This window comes from Rhipicephalus sanguineus, chromosome 10 (genome assembly GCF_013339695.2).
Source record: "Rhipicephalus sanguineus isolate Rsan-2018 chromosome 10, BIME_Rsan_1.4, whole genome shotgun sequence".
In the NCBI taxonomy this organism is placed as follows: domain Eukaryota; kingdom Metazoa; phylum Arthropoda; class Arachnida; order Ixodida; family Ixodidae; genus Rhipicephalus; species Rhipicephalus sanguineus.
This window is the reverse complement of record NC_051185.1, coordinates 104809471-104823865: the sequence shown is the minus strand read 5'-3', so window position 1 is coordinate 104823865 and position 14395 is coordinate 104809471. Positions and strand designations below refer to the sequence as shown.

Sequence of the window (14395 nt, the reverse complement as noted above, 5' to 3'; positions counted from 1 at the left end):
GACACAAGGAACATACGGCGCTGCTTCGTATTGGTGAAAAGCGTCCCTTTACGAAATCGGGACTGTGGCACGGGAGTACAAACCGGTTCGCTGCAGCGGCGGCGGCCTTGCGCATCAGCTTCTCCGCAGTGCACGATTGCTAGCGGCGTTTCGAAAACAGATGCGCAACTCCGCACCTAAAAATAACATTTGCAGTAACTCTAGGGTGCAGTAAAGCTTTAGGGTGCAGGCACTCGTAGCGGCCGCCGCTACGGTCGTCGAAAATTAAAGGGGGGAGGGGGTAAGGGAACCGGTACCCTGTTCCTCTTAGATCCGACCCTGGAATTTTCGTGGTTGTTGCAATTTCATTCCGAGCTGCGTCTTGAGAGGTTCGTACATGCTCGCGTGCGACTGCAAATCTTTCTAGCCTCTCCAACACACCATGCCTAAAAAGAAAAGACAGCCTGTTCCATGACGTAATGCAAAAGAACTCGTGCAATGAAAAGGCATCTATTCTCATTCAGAGCTTCTACGGATCCAGTACGCCTGCAAGATTGGGCGTGAAACATCAAGGGAGGTCCCTCAGGTGTACATAAATTTCATTTGACTCTTCGCTGATTCTTACTTTTAATTATTTATTTTTCTTTTTTGTATGCACCTATCTTTTCCTTTCACTGTTTACTCACATTCTGCGCGAAAATATCTGTCTTTGCGTCTCATTCACTGTTCATTGTATTTTTGTTCTTGATGTAACCGCTATAATTGTCAATGAATATTTCAATCATTGTACTCAACCATAACTGCTTGAAAAAGAATGTTAATAAACTAGAACGAAAACCCCGAATCTCCTACATGTTTGTTCTCTACGCCAGCATGTGCCGTTCAGAAGAAGCTAACCGGCCCGCATGGTCTCCAGAGTTGTCTTTTCTTCGTTTTACAATTTATCAGCGCCATGTGTGGCCTACACAACGAGCTTTTACCGCAACTACAAAGCTTGGTTTAAACGAGAAACTCCTCAGGGCGCACAAGTGCTGGGCGCGCCAGCGAGCGCCGCGCCCTCTGCACGCTTCATCGTAAGCTATTCCGCCTGGCAGGCTCGCTGCCTCGCTCACGACACTAGGCAAGCCTTTCTAGCCACGATAGTTCTGCGTTCGTGTCGTGTGTGTGTCGTCGTGCGAGTTTTGTTCATACGGTCGACTTTTACCGCGCTGCCTCGCATTGTGTGTTGTATGTTGTGGTTACTGACGTAAGCGCAAGTTCGTCACGCAGTGTTATACGCGGTAGCAGGTAAATAGTCACCAGATGCCGGCCGTGCGACTCCAATCTGCGACTGCTTTGTTCAGTGTGACCGACGGAGGCGATTCATAGTTTTGAAGAACACGTTCTTCAAATGTTTCCGCCTGTCAGTAGGGTGCCTTGATGCGCGTTTTGTCCGCTCACATCGAGGCACACTACACGGCAGTGAGTAGCAGCGCTGCAATCCTTTCTCGACGACGCGTTCTGTGGCCCTGGAAAATGCCTTGACGATCGGGGACGGCCGGTAGCTCGGCGATTCCTCGCTTGGCGCACCATTGAAAATCGGCGGTCATCCAGCAGTGTACGCTGCCAGCGTATTTTCATTGCCAGAGGTAAGTGAACGTTACGCTTCGTACATTGTGAGTTGTTCTTATTGTAGTACGCGTTGTCGCCGAATAAAATCGCATAACGTGTTGGTAGTGTATGCGGTTGTAGGTGTGCGGATTGTGCTCGCGCATGACATTTGTCAAGAACGTAGTCGGTAGTGTTATAAAGTTTTGGTAATTAGCTCGCGTGCACGCACTGCTGTACGCTAATATTTGCTGAAAGGAGACAACATTTTTGTCAGGCTCACCATTGTCATGCGTTTTATGCATGTCAAATTTATGCATGTCTCTTGACAAATTACTTGGAGTAACGCCATGAAACCGAAGCTTCAACATTCATTTCGTTCGCACGAGCTCTGAAGGAATAATCATCAGCCACCGTGTGAATCGTGAATCGGTACAGTGGGAGAAATAAAGTGTATTTAGGGATGTTTTCCTTAGGCGTGCATTTTATTCGTCATTAAGTAACGTCACCCTCAAAAGCGTTTAGGTTAGCATTCTTGGACATTGCTTATCATCTTTCAAGCAATAGATAACATAGATTTGTTAAAAATGCAATTTCTGCAGCATGACACTGTATTTTGTTCAGTTGGTTTGCCCCATTTTTATCCTTTATGCACGTTGACCTAATTTGACAAGCCGTACTTTCAGCTGAATTTTCTATTGAAGTCCCACCTCTCATCGCATAATAATAGCTTGTGAAGAACAACGCTTGTCTTTAATTAGCCGTTTGTCAGAGCTCTTCCTCCCCCCTCATAGGGCAACGTGTTGCTGGCACACCTGCTTCGGCTTTTCTTTATCTTTTTTTTTTAATGCTGAAGTTTTTTGCAACGTACTGCAGGTAGCAAACAGCAGTGCCACGACAAACAGTGGAGTGCTGACCATGCAGTCCAGAAGGTGGCTGAGGCAAGTATGCTATAGGAGGTGCTTATTCAGGCAGAAGAAATAAGCATCTGCAGCCAACGTAAAGGTAATGTACAAAGTTCCATTTAATGAAGAAGAATCTTGTTTTGAGCAATTGTCGAAGGGAAACAATGAGCGCTAGATAAATGAGATGGAAATGCAGAGTAACAATGTTATGTATGCCAGCAACCAACTTAAGTTTTTTCATGCAAAAGGGTTATTTCCAACTGGTTCATTTGGGGCAAGAGCCCACAGTTTCCACGAATGGGCATACCTGGTAGCCGTTGCACATCCTGTTACTGTGTTCTCGCACTCATTATTATGTGCCACTTACTCTTGTGACGTTCCACCAAGGTGAAATTACTTCACATAAACAGCAGCGAGAAGGCTTTTGCTAGCCATTTCAATTAAGACAGCGTTACCGTAGCTTTTAGTTCCAGTAAACCAGCTAAGCTGTATAGAAGAGCGTACTCCATGTGTTTTTCACCATGGACAGTGCATTTTGCCTGGGAACATGGCTTAGTTTTGCAAAGGAAAATGTTGCCTTTCTGTAAAACGTGGTACTGGGAAATGGCATTGTGCCAAAAATATCAATGTTTATGACTTCTTGCAGCACGCATTGTTGTACAGGGATGTTAGCATTTTCATAAATGCAATGCATGGTGCCTGAAGAATATAGCGGCCCACTTTAAAATTTATAACTTCATGATTTCAGTATCTGGGACAGACTTTACTGTATACGGTTTGTTTCTGGAAAGCTTCAACCTATCTTGCAATTCTTCAAGGCCAATACTGAATTTGCTGTGTACATTTGGCTGCACATTCTCATCACTTATGCCAAACAACAGGCTTGAGTGATGTGTGGAATTCTTGTCAATCAATTTTATTGATTACCTCGGACAATCTATTCTGCTTCCCACAGTTATTGGGTGGGACGTTAAACCCCAGATATTATTATTATATTATCCCACAGTTATTGGGTGCTTTGTGTGCATGTGCTATGCATGCTAGGAATGAAAACAGTGAATGCAGCTGGCAGCATCAACGAGTACAATGCCCATAGGCTAGTATGAGGTGCGAAATGTTGCCACTGCTAGAATTTACATTATGTGTGCATGGTTCAGCTGATTGTGTAATTTAGCACTTTCCAGCTACTTACGCAGTTGGAGCAGATGTCGATCATGTTTACTGTGGTATGGCACGGCCACCAAGTTCGTGCATTCTGCATACCAGGAAACCTGACACGAAGCAACGTATTGCTGTGATGGCAGCTAAATGAGAACGAATGAGTTTGTCTTCTCTGTCCATTTGTCAATACCATTACACAGGCTTGTTAAGTGCATTCAAGCGGCTTTAGCTATGCACTAGCAGCTACAGAGCCAGTAAAGACAGCCAATTTCATCATCAGAGTTCACTCTGCAAATCCCACTTTCTATAAAGGACATTGTTTTGTGATAGCTTAAAGTCAAAACTTGCTCAATTAAACACTTCTTGGTGTCTGACATTACAGGAATTATGATAATTGTTATATCTCATGTGAAATTATGCCATTCTTTTTTTTCATATTCTTACTTTGCATACACACTTTACGGCTGCACCCTCCCCAACCGAATATTTACTAGTGCTACATTCTGTTATGGGTGAAAACAATTATTGAACTAAAAACCAGGCCAAGGAAAGCAGTATGATGCCCTGTAATGTAGGAGGATGCTGCTATTGCAGTCTTTAGTCTAGAGCTGAATTTAATGAGAAAGGGCAGCAATGTAGGTCACCTGTTGATATTTGAAGACCATAATTGTGTTGTGGTCATTTTGTTATCGCAGGAAGCATCTTCAAAAAGCAGTGCTACAAGGATGTGAGCAGCAGTTTCCCTTCAACGAACGGGTCAAATTCATGGAAGCCACGTGCCTGCTGCTTCTGGCCTACACAAATATGCAGCCACCATAGTAAAGTTCTTGCAAAGGTGTGAGACATCCCTATGCTGCATGGATTGCGCATGTTAATTGCCTGTTTTTTATAGCTTATAGTAATATGTCTACAAGTGTACTTCCTTCCAGTGTATGTTTACATTCTCTTAAAGGGCCAGTCAGCAGGCTCCTACTTCTTTCTTTTACACCTCCCAAACAAGCTCGCTAATTCGTACAGAGGGCCGCAGGAATCACATTGTGCGAATGTCAGACACTCCACTTCTAAAAACAATAACCGCGCCTCCTCTTCAGCGCTTGACCAGTCCTCTTTGCTAGCGAAGTGGTGTAATGTTGCCTATGAGCAACATTAAGTAACGCTGACTGTTGAATAGTCCTCTGCAATACGAAACGGCATTTTGGCTTTGTGATGATGCAGTATTTGTGGTTGTCACAAGTGTTGCGAATTGGTTTATCTCGCCAGTGCTTTGACTGTGCTTCCTCACCGCACCACTCTGGCACAGTGGCACACCGAGGAAGCCCCTCTTCAGGATGGTCAGGCTGAGCGAGAGACTGAAACCAGCTGGAATGTTTGTTCTATCTCCTGTGGCTTCATTATTACACCACTTAATCAAAAAATTCATGTGACAACATGTTCACGTTGTACAAGCGTGCAGTTGTCACAAGTTTTAGACTCCGGAGTTGTTTAGGGGCCCTTTAGCCTTAATTTATGAATGGTAAATTCACACGTCACGTGGTTTTCTTGCTTTATTTTTTGCAATGCTCATTTTTAAAATAGCATGTCAGCTTCTGTGAGTGGTAACTTATACATTTATCATACAAAACATCCTGCTATATTCAACAAGTGTTGTTATAGATTTTTCATGGCGCCAGAGCCACCTGCTTTTTGCCCTGTGGCAGCTACATGGAAGTTCATTGCTATGCTGCTTTGTTTAACTGATATCTTTTCAATCAATGCGTTTCACAGTCCAGGGTGTTTGGTGTATTTGCATCTTGATGTGTTTAATATCATACAAATGATGGATTTTTTTCTGTCTTCTAGTGTTTACTTTGCAGCTATTTAACTGTGGTTTTCAGGGGCATATCTAGACAGGAACATCAATTCTGCTAAGCTTTGGTTCGAAAAGAGACGCTGAACAGGAGTTCCTTAGGTGCATGCCCTGAGCACCAGCCCTTTGGATTACAGAAATATCTAAACTGCATAATGTCTGCAGCTCCTTGCTTAATTGCACGTCTTTCTTCAACTTACAGCTCTTTCCATAATCCTTAACATTAACCTACATTACCAAGTGAACATCCCCCGCTGCAATACAGTGGTTATAATGGTCAGCTGCTGATCTGAACTGTGCGGGTTCGATCTTTGATGGAGTGGTTGCACTTTCGGTGGAGGTGCAAATCCTAGAGGTTCCCGTGCTTTTAATTTGACGTTTACATTGCAGAACCCCATTGTTATTATTACATCAGCAAGTGGACAGAGTGGTAATTCTAGATTGTATACATAATTTAGTATAACAGACAGCTGAGCTGGTTGGTAGGTATTCATGTTAAAAGGCAGGGCATGCAAACATGGACACAAGAGAGAAACCAAGACACCACTAACGCCAACTGGAAAGGTGGACAGTGGCACAAATTAAAGTAGACACAGAAACTTACCTGTGCATGCCCAGGCAAGAGGCGATATCTATCAATCTGGCACGCGCGATAGTCTACGTGAGAGATAACTGCTAGTTAATCGACGATTGGCTCTCTTGTGCACTGCCATTATCGATATGCCAGGCCTCGACTATTGGACGCATTTCTTCATTCATGTGCTTGTACAAAACTGCATTCATCGAATTTTGGCATGCATTTAGGCTCTCGACAATGTAAAGGTATATTAGGTGATGAGCCTCCAGTTAGTGATCTCAGCGTTTTAGGCGTCTTGACTCTCTTGTGTCCATGTTTGCATGCCCCAACTTTTTAACATGTATTCATATAGTGCGTAAGAGAAATAGGTTAGTGAGTTATTTGGAAAGTAAGTTTAGGGCGAACACCAAAATAGCAGTGTAAATTAAATTTAAGCGATGAATGCATCGGGCTGGATTAGGAAACGATATAATGGCGAAATATAGCCGCTTGCTCTTTGCTTATACTTGTCTCAGTTTCTTGTCTCGTATGCTTTTACAATGACCAGGTGTCGTGTTGGATGCTACTAATTGGTTATGAGCTATACACAGACAAAGCAGCGGCTGTTTGGACGCTTTCTAAACAGCTACCTCATGGGGAGAGAAAAGTTAATTTGGGTTATGTGAGGCATGCTAAAAAAAGTCGACTTGTTTCTGATGTTTTTGTTTTCCTGGCAGACATTCTACTCAAACTTGCCCAAAGGCGGAAGGAAGGCACGCACAGATGGACGCACAGAAATCATGGGGCTGCCGTAGAAGCTGTGAATGAGCATTAACCTGTGAGTATGTGTCTTAAACAATTTGCTGAAGCCTTTTATTTTGGCTGAACATTCTTATCGATGCTTTGTATTCCCTGATTGGTAGTGCAATGTTGTTACACCCTGTTGCTTTCACAACAGAGCTCTTTAGTCTGGTACAAGGCCCAAAAAGTTCGACCTAGATGACCAAATTGCGGCAGCCAGTTGTTTTCACAATTAATGCATTAGTGTAAAAAAACGCAATAGACGGAGCACAAGAAAAAGGAAGACACAAACAGTGCTGTGCTAGTGTGCTCAGTCTTCTGCACTGCTTTGTTTACGCTCTGTCATACCAACACACAAGCATCCATTTTAGCTGATGTAGTAGTCCAGCTCATACACTTGGTAACGTTCTCCAACGGCAGGATTACCGGATATATGGCTTGTGAAGTCAATCTAAAGTGCATGCCTGTTCGTGTAGACTTGTGTGCATCCACCATTGATATGGAAATGCAGCTGTGTTTTAATATTTTAGCCAGTATAGGTCGTGAATGGAATTTGGAGCTGTGGCAGCAACACTTTTATAGGGGGCGAGTTACTAAATTATTGTATACTTGTGTGCATCCACCATTGAGATTGAAATGCAGCTGTGTTTTAATATTTTAGCCATTATAGCTCGTGAATAGAATTTGGAGCTGCGACAGCAACACTTTTAGAGGGGGCGAGTTACTAAATTATTGTGTATTTCTCGATGTTTGCATGTTATAAAACATAGCTGATTAAAATTAGTCCAGATTTTACGCTATTTCTTAACATATGACCTTCCGTACTGTTCGAAGGCATTGAACCATATGAAATGCTTTGTGCCTTTGTGTGCCGAAGGTTACCAGTCATTATACTAGAGATAGATAAAAATAGGTCAGAGGTTAAAGTAAATTTTTTGCAATCAACTTCTTGTGGGCAGTTATCATAGCAGGGTTTTGAAGTAATTTAGCAATACAAGCAGATTAGTGCTTCATTTCAGTGTCTGACAGTGCACACTGTTTTATTTTAGTACTTATTTGGGTCATTTCACGCCAGTGTGCCAAGTCGTTTTTTTGACCATTTCCAATATTTTGTAAAACTGGTGCTGTTATGTTTCAGTGTGGGAAGTAAGGAAAGAATTGTAAATTTCAAGGGCTCGTTTTCTTTGTTATACACAATATTAATGAGAACTAACAGACAATAACGCCAAGGAAAGTATAGGGGATGTTTTTAGTAATAAATGTAAGGTAATTGTGAAGAAAGAAAAGTGGACGAAAAGATAGCTTGCCGCGGGCAGGGACCGAACCTGCGACCTTCGAATAACGCGTCCGATGCTCTACCAACTGAGCTACCGCGGCGGCCATCCTCCCGTCCACTTTATAGGGTATATGTGTGCATTTTAAACGTGGGAGCGTCAGTCAGCGCCGCCAGTAGCCATGACGACGAGTGTGGAACACTCTTTTTCTGCCTGTTGGCGTCACGTAGCACGTGAACTTATTACGAGGTGGCAGCTGACCAATAATCCCTCGCATACTACCTGAAAGCATCAAGTCTGCCAGAACGAGACCCTCGCTATGAATGAAGGAGGCAAATTAATTACCTTACATTTATTACTAAAAACATCCCCTATACTTTCCTTGGCGTTATTGTCTGTTAGTTCTCATTAATATTGTGTATAACAAATGAAACGAGCCCTTGAAATTTACAATTCTTTCCTTACTTCCCACACTGAAACATAACAGCACCAGTTTTACAAAATATGTGGGAAGTAGTCATTCAAGCGTTATTTTCGGGGAAAGAATTGCATGATGCAGCAAAGACCTTTCAAACTTCGCACGCAGAAATGAAGCTGTGTCAGGCAAATTAATTGACACATGATTATTGCGTCGAGCTATTACTACAAAGCATTCGTTTCTTTAACATAGTCACCAATCTTTCATGACTATGATAGTCGAATTTATTTTCATTTCGATTTATGCTATTTGCAGTCGTGAGGAAACATTGCAAAATGCAGCATTTTTAAGTATATTGTAAAAAAGACTGAATGTTTCATGTGAAATATATTCACAGTATGAGTTCAGTGCATATACCAAGGGTTGAAAATGCTGCTGGCAAAAAGAAGCAAAAATGTCTTCAAAATTGACACTTGGAAGAAGTAGTGTTTGAACCGATATTGCGGGCTCTCTTTCACTGCGTAGCAATCCCAGCAAAAATGTTGCCTGCACATCATAGTGTGCTTTCCTCGTGCGATAATTTAGACAAAGTTTTTAAGGTGTAATATTATCTTCAAGTGAAAAATAATTTTTTCAAATGAAAAATAACAAGGCTGTGGGAAGTTTCTTGGAGCTTTGCCTTCACTGCACAGCACGTCATTGTTCTTGCATGGTACTTCAGACAGAAGTATTGCTTAAATCTGCAACATTTAGACTTGCACTATATGAGCACAGGGGCACCCGCGTGAATCCTGTGCCAATGTGCTGTGCAGCGAAGGTCAAGGAACGAGACCCTGTGCAGGCTAGGGATTATTCACTTCAGTAAATTTTTCCTTGCTTACAACCAAGCAGTAGATATTTCTTTTGAAATGGAATATAAATTGCCAGCAAAGTATACCACACAATAATGTCTTGGCGGCATTTCTGTTTGGAATGCTACATAGCAAAAGCTAAGCTGCAATATGGGTCAAAAGCTATTTTTTCCAACTCTGTTACAGGTTGGTTGCAACGTTTCTGTTCATTTTGTTTTCATAGTAGTTTTATAACAAAGTGGATATCTATTTACTTATTTATTTATTACTTGACAATACTGCTGACACCAGTAAGCAGTATTGCAAAGTGGGCTACAGTGATAAGTTACACATTAAATGATCTTGCTAAGCAAAAACAGGAGCATAACATATACAAAACACAAGATAAACCAAAGAACATCTATGCAACAGTCTTAAGGAAAATGATAAGGGAACAGCACAAAATACAAAGGCAATGAACTTTAGAAATCAACCTTCGGTATTCCATACGAAAGAATTGGTCTTTCTCCTGATAAATGTTAACATTAGAACTTCAGCATTTTGCAGTGTTTCCTTATGGCTGAAAAAATGTAACTTGAAATGCAAATTAGTAAACTATTTTAGCCATGAAACACTGCCACCTTCAGATTAAAGAAAGAAATATTCTGCATCAAAACGGGAACAAACAGCGCTGGACATGGGACGAAGAAAGAACAATAGACGAGGGTGCTGTCGCCCTCGTCTACCTTTTTTTTCCGTCCCGTGCCCAGCGTTGTTTGTTCCCATCGTAATCATGTACTAACCAGCACAGTTAGGTGCTCTCCTGAAATATTTTGCGCTAATTGCTCAAAGCAATAACTTTGTATAAGTTATCTTGCATGACGCAGTTTCACATCTGTAGATGGTTGGATGCTATGTGTGTTCCCTTTAAAGCGAAGCATTGACATGCAAGTGGCCAAGCTCAATTTTTGAATTGGCTTAATGCCTTTCCTACCTGAATTAAATTTCTTTCCTTAAAGAAAACTCATAATAAGTAGCTTATTTTTCGGCATTGTACATAAAGACCCTGCAAGTTTGTTTTTGGCTGTTCTCGCTGCTTTTCCACTACCAATCCTCCATCTGTCTTTTACTGATTTCTCTTGTGGATGTGTTCATCTTTATCAAGTTTTCTCTAAGCCTAGGGCTTCATGAGAGCTAGTTCCCAACACGCACATGGGTGGACATTTTTACATTTATTTAAAAGGTGATCCGTCATTTCCATATCTCTCTCACAACCAGTGCATGTGACGCCTACTTACTGGACCTCACTTTATGACTGCATATTCTAAGGCAAGATTACCTCGCTTCAGACATTGCACTAGCTTATCATATGCTTCCCTCCTTACTTCGTCCTTATTCTTGCGATAGTTACTCAGAGCTTTTCATTTTTAGTATTTGCTATCTATTAAATCATCTCCACCTCTCTGACATTGCACCTAACGCTTATCGTGCATAAAGTTTAATGCATGCTCTCAGCATCACGAAATTTCGTCCTGGAAATTATCACTTGACTACAGGTATGATCTTTTTCAACAGCAAAGGAGTTCATTAAAAAACCACCTTGTATACTTAAAATGGGGATCACTCATAGTAATTCCATACCTCGTTTATTAAAGTTAACCTCTTTCAATTTCCTTACGCTTGTCCTTTGTGTTGTGCTTGCCTCATGGTTTTCAGTCTTTATGGATCTGGTATATTTAAAGAGTTGAATAGCCGGTCACCTGCTTATGACACTGCAGCTTAAAGTATTGCACCCACTATCATTGCCATAGTAGCATTTGGTACAGTAGAGGTTTGTAATGAATGTAACGAGATGTACAGCTCATGAAATAATTGTTGAACAACGAATGTTGTTGGAGCTAGTGACTCAACATGAGGACTCGTCTTTAGAGGGGCAACGAATTGCATCAAAGTTGCTGCAACAACTTAGACACATCAATTTGTTGAAACATTGGCTCGAACACTCTTTGTTCAATGGTTTGACATTCATTCAAGCCGCCATCTTCAGCTCAACTTTTGTCGCGTCAAGATGTACAGGATATACAACTGTTATGTTGTGTTCTGATAGAATTCAAGAGCTATTGACAGCAAGCCTTGCTTCTCAATTTAATTCTCATCCTTTACGTTTACGCTTTAATCTTTGTCATCTTCAGCCTTATTATATGTGCACTGCAGCAGTAGCCCTTCGCAGTGGTCTACAATTCGCCTCGTCTTGTGCGAGCCGATTCCATTTTATACATGCGCAATTCATTTCTTCACCCACATAACTCTCGGCCTTCTCGGCAGCATTAAGTACAAAAATTGTAACTGTTAAGACTTTTGCTTCAACATCATGACAATAATTGAATAGAATTGGTAATGCACGTACATAAATACTCTTGCAGTTAAAACGTAGTGTGTTTAACCCTGAATTCTTGTGTACTATAGCAATAAGTCTTCGTAAAATCATGCTGCTTGTCCTTCATATGATCAGAACGAGTCCAGAAATATCTGCAAAATATCGTTTCTGCTTTTTTGATTTCTGAAACAGTGATGCTAAGGGAGGCCATGTGCACATGCACCATGGCAATGTTTAAATGGGTATAAATTCTGAACATTGCTGTTGCTCTAGGTGTTTTCTTTCACTTCCTTTTCAGACGTACAGAAAGGAGCGAAGTGGAGCTGTCCATGGGCCGTGCACACAGTTTCATAAGCAGGCTTGCAACACTTTTGACAAATATGTTCCTGAATACATCTGCCAAGTGGCATTTAAAGAAGCATGTAGTAGTGTACTTCACTGTTTATTTGGCATGAAGCAGCAGGTATGCTTCCGTCATCAGCAAGTTCACACAGTACAGTGCATCTACACGTGGCATGCTACCCCCACATCTACCAGCTCGGGATGTGTAGCGTGATTGTAAAATGTTTACTTTGACTTAACACAACAATTAACAAAATGACATGAAAGTTTTGCCACCTATGCAGGCGACATTCTCAGTATACACTGGCAAATATAAGCGGAGTTTGACCAGTCCATTAGTCGCACATTTCCTTGTAAACATCTCGTAGAGGGCCGCTGTTGTTGTTGCAAGCCAATGCGCCGTGATGAATGAACCATGATTCCAAGATTTTTCTTTTCCTCCGACTTTTGTACACGAGGTAGCATCGTCGAATTGATTAGGTCAAAGTTATGCCTTGTCATTCAGCAGCGTTCAACAAGCTCAGTCTTAGAACACGTTGCATGGGTGGTTTTCGCAACATCCTCTTTGTGTTCTTTACCCTTCGATCACCTTCTTCAACCCATTTCGCCTATGCAAGTTGTGTCGCAATCCCCACATTGTACTTCGTAGATGATCCCACTCTAATCTTCGGCGGTGTTTGTGTATACCTTGTCCTTAGGACATGTGTTCACAAAGCCCAAAGACCGCACACTTGCGGATGATTAGAGCAGGGTACTCTACAGAGTACGTTGTGGGGTTCACGACACCACTTACATCGGCGAATCGGGCAGGAAAATGCCAAAGACGTTCAAAGAACACAAAGTGGGAATGTTGCTAAAGCCACCCATGGAGCGCATTTTAAGACAGCGACCTTAACAATGCGACGATGCTGGCTCAGGAACGAAGGTGGAGGAAAACTATTGCAATTATGGTTCATGCGTCAGGAAGCATCTGCTTGAAACAACAACCACAGACTCATACCGAACGTGTACGTGGACGTATGTGGCTAGTGGACTGGTCGACCTCCGCTCACTTGTTGCCAGCGTATACCGAGACTGCCACCTGCATAGGTGGCAAAGCTTCTATGGGATTTTATGGTGCAGTTGTGGTACAAAACCATTATTTTGCATTAAGGCAAATGTGCCGTATTATATTGAACAGTACGGGCAGACCATTCTTTAGTATCTTAACGTAGGAGGTACGTAAGAAGACCTTCTTTGAAGGAAATTGTTGTATTCCGGGTCACGGAACAGTGTTCTCATTCAAACGACGTGACGGAGTGCTTTGTGCTAGCTGTGCTAACGAAGGCACTTCGTTAGAAGGCTCCTTTTTAGAGAAATCGTTTAATTAGGAACACGGAAAAGTGCTCGGCAGCGCTATACCTTCAGCTTTGTCCGTGTTTAGGGGCCAGATTTTTTGCAGTGTAGTGTAGTTCCGATACATCCTTGAAATGATCACGTAGGCGCTGGTTGCTACCGTGCATGGTTCAACCTTTTCACTTTCGGTGTCCTTCACGGGATAACCATTAACTCACACCACAAACACCAGTCACGAGGTCGCGTAGGCACACGGTCTAAGACGTAGCTCGGATACAACGTCCGTGGTTCAGATTCGCTGTCGGTGACTTTTACGGCAAGCCGTTTAATGATAGAGAAACAAAAGCACATCATGTGAACGTGGCTCGGACACAACCGTCCGGGGTATCAGACAAAACACAAACAAAAGCACATGATCTGACACGTAATTTGGTTAGCCCGTCTTCAGGCTCAGGCTCTGCTGGCTGTGACCTTCACGGCAAGCAGTTCAATACTAGACACAACAAAAGCACGCCACGTATCTCAGATGTTCGTCTTAAGGCTCAGGCTCTGCGCGGTGACCTTCACGGCAAGCAGTTCAGTAATAGACAAAACAAAAACACATGATCAGGCACGCAGCTCGGATGCTCGTCTTACGGCTCACGCTAACACACACTAAGCGGTGCACGTACGCTCACGGCACACCATTCTTAGAGAAGAATTAGAGCGTTCGCCTTGGCGTAAGTGGAAAGTAAAAAAAAAGAAACCCTTTTCATGGCGTACCTTAGGACATTATGCGCAGGCAATGTTAAGCATAGCGACTTTTGTGACAACATTGAAAATCAATAACTCAGATTTTGTGTTGCAGAGAGACAGGAAGAGAGAGATGGACGGAGATAGGAAGAGGAAGTCCGGTTATTGAACCGGTCATCAGGATCCGGTTTGCTACCTTGCCCAGGAGTGGGGACATAGGGAGTCGAAAGAAAATGCTGACAGAGAGAGTGC

General features: G+C 42.4%; 1 long non-coding RNA gene across 1 annotated transcript; it reads left to right on the top strand.

The window, feature by feature from the left end:
* The first annotated feature begins 1367 nt into the window (after positions 1-1367).
* Positions 1368-12151, top strand: LOC125760222 (uncharacterized). Its single transcript, XR_007417862.1, has 5 exons — positions 1368-1607; positions 2443-2571; positions 4328-4467; positions 6772-6872; positions 12033-12151. It is a non-coding gene; the product is annotated as an uncharacterized LOC125760222 (long non-coding RNA).
* The last annotated feature ends 2244 nt before the right edge of the window (positions 12152-14395 follow it).